This window comes from Anneissia japonica, unplaced genomic scaffold, assembly GCF_011630105.1.
Source record: "Anneissia japonica isolate Jap-2015-1 unplaced genomic scaffold, ASM1163010v1 scaffold38052_len244707_cov166, whole genome shotgun sequence".
Taxonomy (NCBI): domain Eukaryota; kingdom Metazoa; phylum Echinodermata; class Crinoidea; order Comatulida; family Comatulidae; genus Anneissia; species Anneissia japonica.
Window position 1 is genome coordinate 230,160 of NW_022697064.1, and position 5,745 is coordinate 235,904.

General features: G+C 36.2%; 2 non-coding genes and 1 pseudogene across 2 annotated transcripts; all 3 read right to left on the reverse strand.

Annotated features, from left to right (window-relative positions):
• Positions 1 to 1,617: 1,617 nt before the first annotated feature.
• On the reverse strand, positions 1,618 to 1,736 carry LOC117102209. The gene has a single exon (XR_004444376.1). It is a non-coding gene; the product is annotated as a 5S ribosomal RNA (ribosomal RNA).
• A 1,169-nt stretch (positions 1,737 to 2,905) lies between these two features.
• On the reverse strand, positions 2,906 to 3,021 carry LOC117102211 (annotated as a pseudogene).
• Positions 3,022 to 3,177: 156 nt separating this feature from the next.
• On the reverse strand, positions 3,178 to 3,296 carry LOC117102210. The gene has a single exon (XR_004444377.1). It is a non-coding gene; the product is annotated as a 5S ribosomal RNA (ribosomal RNA).
• Between the last annotated feature and the right edge of the window lie 2,449 nt (positions 3,297 to 5,745).

The following is a 5,745-nucleotide window of genomic DNA, read 5'->3' on the forward strand; positions in this document are numbered from 1 at the left end:
CAATGGTCAATGTATAATTAATGTTCATTCAATGTTCAGCAATTCAATCAATGTTCAATCAATGTTCAATAATCAATGTATAATCAATGTTCATTCAATGTTCAATAATCGACTTTCAGCAATCAAATCAATGTTCAATAATCAACGTTCAGTAATCCAATCAATGTTTAATCAACGCTTGCATTTCTTCTTTTTTTTTAATTACTGTGCAAACATAGAGCTATTGTATTTGGGATTTGGTTTGACAGTTCGTCCACTTCGGGTTCTTGTTGGCTGAATCTGTGTTGGATTTTGTGGTAGTTCTTCACGAGGCTGAATTTGCATTTGTGGTTTTGGGTTGTGTATCGGCTGTGTCCTGGAATTGTAATGGTATATAAACAGCTTTTTGTATCGGCTTGTTTTCTGTTACAGGAAGCAGATATTTTCTGCTTCTTCTTATTTGCGTTTCACCGGTATTGACCATATATGATCTTGGCTGTTCAAGAATCTTGCTGATCGTTCCCATGCGATCATGTCCTTTCTTTGTTCTTATTCGAACTGTCTGGTTTTGTTGAAGCGCTGGGAGTGCGCTTGCCTGTGCTTTTTTGCCATAGTAGCGCTTCTGTTATTTTCTCTTCATTTCTAATTGATTTCTTACAACTTTTGTATTGATTGGTTTTGGCGTCAGTGAGAATTTGTTTGTGTAGAGAGGATTTCTAGTTGAATGTGATAGTAGTCTTTGTGCCCGTGATTTGAGAACATTATCTCTTGGCACATTGCGTAAGTTCAGAAGATTTTGATAGATATCTGATCCATCTCTTTGTGTCTTTTCTAACAACATCTTTGCCTGCTTTAATTACCGCATTCTCTGCAAACAGTCCTTTAATAGTTTATCTTATTGGCAATGACTTTAACCTGATGCGAACTGTTTGAATTGTTGACCTGAATTATACTGACCTCCATTGTCACTTATGAGAATCCGCGGTGTACCATGGGTAGCAAAGTGACGCTTCAGTTTCACTATTACCGTGGCTGATGTTAAGCAAGAGGACCTGGCGTATTTCCTCTATATTTAGTCTCCTCGATTACCCAACGCACATATTACTTATTATTATTATTATTATTATTATTATTATTATTATTATTATTATTATCACTATTATTCTTTTAATAATGATTATTATTATTATTATTATTATCAATATTATTATTATTGTTATTAATTATTATTATTATTATTACTAATATTATTATTATTATTATCACTATTAATATTATAATAATATAATCATGTATAATAATAGTGGATTCGATGTCACATCACCATAAAACACAAATTACTCGTCAAAGCTTCACACCATTCATCAACTTTAATAGCTATGCATTCGATCTCCCATCACCAGAAAACACAAATTACTCGTCAAAGCTTCATACCTTTCATCAAATATAAAGATAAAGCTTCACTCACTCAAGATAAAAAGAACGTTAGGATTTCACTACAACAGCAAATTTATTGACCTTAGACTTCGACGTTGTTTGGCGACCTCTAAGGAGGGTGGGTCCAGGCTTCAAAGTGATGCCTGCATAAGGAAAATATTATAAGAGCTATGGATGCGCTACTATTGGTAAAATTAATGATGTCTACAGCACCCGGTATTCCCAAGCGGTCTCCCATCCAAGTACTAACCAGGCCCGACGTTGCTTAACTTCGGTGATCGGACGAGAACCAGTGTTTTCAAGGTAGTATGGCCGTAGACAAGGGTGCACCAACAGTGCAACACTTCGATCATCGAGCTCATTGAATGATATTTCACTAAAATACAGTTTTTAACCAATGAATAGAACGATTCCATAGCAAATAAAATTTTTATCGTCATTTGAATTTTCAAAAAGCATCACAGTTAAATTAAAAAAATCGAAATAAAAATCGCCGCAGAAAAATATTTACAATTTTTCGAAATTTATGAAATTTCAGAAATGTGTTCAGACTATGTTTATGTACATGTGGTAACAATTTAATTAGTAGATGTGATAAAAATTTCATCTCTAGAGATCGAGATCTCGAGTAGAGAGATAGAAACAGATAGAGAGAGATAGATAGATGAAGATAGAGACAGAGATAGAGAGAGATAAAATAAATGTGAAATAAACAAAAGATGTGTATAAGAGACAGGTATTGACCTTAGACTTCGACGTTATTTGGCGACCTCTAAGGAGGGTGGGTCCAGGCTTCAAAGTGACGCCTGCATTATTTGGCCCAATGGCATTAACCACCTTCAATAGAATTTTTTTTTTTCAATTCATTTAGTTTTTTAAATTGATTTAACTTAAAATTGATCTCATCAGGCTTACACTTGTTGACATGGATCTGCATAAAGCTGGTCCAGTCAAATTTTTGGCCATTCAAGGACCTTTTCACCCTCAAAATCCCCCTTTTCTGACTGTAAAGCATCCAGTCTTTGATGTCAGAAGACTGTACATGAATTATGCTGTATGGATCAGGTGCAATTTCTGATATACGCTCCATAGCCCTCTCTATCGTACTATGATGATTATTATTATTATTATTATTAATTATTATTATTATTACTAATATTATTATTATTATCACTATTAATATTATAATATAATTATGTATAATAAAGCATTCGATCTCCCATCACCAAACACACATTATTCGTGAAAGCTTCATACCTTTCATCAAATTTATAGGTAAAGCCTCACCCAATCAAGATTAAAAAAAGAACGTTAGGACTTCACTACAACAGCAAATCTATTGACCTTAGGCTTCGACGTCGATAGTTGGCGACCTCTGAGGAGGGTGGGTCCAGGCTTCAAAGTGACGCCTGCATTAGGAAAATATTATAAGAGCTATCGATGCGCTACTAATGGTAAAATCAATTTCTAGAAGAAAAAAAATGAATTAAGTCTACAGCACCCGGTATTCCCAAGCGGTCTCCTAACCAAGTACTAACAAGGCTAGTTGCTTAACTTCGGTGATCGGACGAGAACCGGTGTTTTCAAGGTAGTATGGCCGTAGACAAGGATGCACCAACAGTGCAACACTTCGATCATCGAGTTCATTGAATGATATTTTGAATAATATATTAGTTTTGACGTGTTACTTAGAAATATTATAAGAGCTGTCGATTCGCTACTATTGGTAAAATGAATTTTTAGAAAAATATAAAAGAAATAAGTCTACAGCACCCGGTATTCCCAGGCGGTCTTCCATCGAAGTACTAACCGGGCCCGACGTTGCTTAACTTCGGTGATCGGACGAGAACCGGTGTTTTCAAAAAAGTATGGCCGTAGGCAATTGAGCACCACCGCACCCGGCATTCCCAGGCGGTCTCCCATCGAAGTAATAATCGGGCCCGACGTTGCTTAACTTCGTGTTTGTTTATTTCACATTTATTTTATCTCTCTCTATCTCTGTCTCTATCTTCATCTATCTATCTCTCTCTATTTGTTTCTATCTCTCTACTCGAGATCTCGATCTCTAGAGATGAAATTTTTATCGCATGTACAAATTAAATTTTTACCACATGTACATAAACATAGTCTGAACACATTTCTGAAATTTCATAAATTTCGAAAAATTGTAAATATTTTTCTGCGGCGATTTTTATTTTTATACGCTCAGTATCGTATCAATGGAAATGTTTCTATCTATAAACCGACTGTTGCTATTAACGATGCCAGCGGTCTAATGTCGTCTCTGTAAGACGGTCTAAATTTAGATCCGCATGTCGCTGGAAAGGGACCAGTGACTGGTGCTCCTTTAATAGTTTATCTTATTGGCAATGACATTACCACGTCTTATTATCGCCGTTAGTGTTTTTATAAACGATGCCTTAATTGATAAAATAAAGACTCGTAAAACACAATTGATGTTCAATTGCTTTAATACACTTGAGGTTTCTTGTTATTCAATAGAATAAACGAACAAAAGCACTCAAAATTCACATTGATAATAGCTTTCAAAAGTTACCTAAAACCGTTTTACGATCGCATGATGACGTGATCGGCCAAACACCGTTCGTAAAATAGAAGGTTCGTAATTGAGAAGTTCGTAATTGGGAAGGTCAACTGCAACTCAATTACGTACCCTTTGGTCTAGAAGGCGTTCGTAATTGAGAAAATTCGTAATTGAGAAGTATGAAAAAATAACGCCCTCTATCGAGAAAAATAACGGAAACATAGATTTTCTAACCATGTGTGTGCGCTTAACGATCGTCACGGCCTATTGGTATGGTCTATGACTGGTCTAAGATTACACAGAATATTTACAATGTGTAGGACATCGTAGCAAACAACAACAAATTCAAAACTATTCAATATAATTACTGTATAGACGAACCTCTCTCCAAAATCAAGAAGAACTCCGCATGGGCAACGATCATTCATTTAACCATGTGCTTGTTGCGCAGATGGATTTATGCTTTGCGCTGATTGGCTATGCACGCTCCTACACATCTAGATGTGTATAAGAGACAGCTGTAAAGTTTGTCAACCACAGTTATGCGCTCCTTTTAAAACGTATAAGACGTGATTCCAACAGATAAATTAAGAACGCATAAGATGGGTATGATTTAAACAAATAAAACAACAAACACATTAGACGGACATGAACGAATTTATGAATGATATGACAGACAAGATTTAAAAAAAAAAAAATAACGAAAACATAAGACGGACATGAAAAAATTCATAAAGGAACGAACGTATAAGACGGACATGATTCAAACAATAAAACAAAGCCAACATAAGACTGACATTTCTCAAACAAATAACAAACGTATCGGACGGACATAGACGAATGATACTGTGTAGACGAATGAATAATTTTTTAATGAACAAAATATTTATGAACAAAAACAAACAAATATGAAAACGATGGACAGTTTTACAAATGAACACGTACCGGTACGCATGTAAAATGTGCAAGTTGTGATGATATATCGATTCTGTCTTTATTCATAAATGATAAATACTAATTGAAAGTATCCCTTCTTAATTTTTTTATTATTTTTTTATGGTGGGGGGGGGGAGGGGTGCCGTTTCTTTCTTCTTATTTTTTTGCACCATCTTCAGTACAATTCTGTACAGTACACATCACACGGCAAAAAAAATTCGTCATCGACTTCTGTCTTAAATTGTTGAAACTGTGTGACAGCTTCATCTCGCCATTTCCTCACTTGCATTAGGTGAATATAATCCACATCCCCTTATCTTCCAGCCACATTAGCAGGTTGTCAGCAGCGTTAAAAGCTGTTAATGCGTTAAATCTTGGGGGGTGACTAACTTCTTGTTCATCATAAGATGAATCGTGCTCCTGCGATGTTTCCACACCAATGATAATTTGATCATCCGTTAGCCACTGATACCCTGGATCGTCTGCGTCTTCAGCAAGCTATTGAACAGGTCCCATCTTCTCGCTATCATAGGCTTGGTATCCGAGTTCTTCAAACATTACATCGAATTCAGCCGAGTCATCGTCATCATGATGGTTTCTTTGATGAGGATCGGAGTCGTTGTTCAGCTCTTCTCCAAGAAGTTGTCGCCAGCTACGACTTAGGTTTTCTTCCGTTGCATCTTCCCATGCTTGGGAAATCCAACCAACTCAATCTTTGATTGTCAGCTGCTTGATGACATTTGGAATGTCGTCATCGTTCGCCAGGATGTGTCGTAGGAGATGCTTTTTGTAGAGTCGTTTCAGGGGTTCCAAGATCCCCTGGTCCATAGGTTGAATCACGCTAGTGG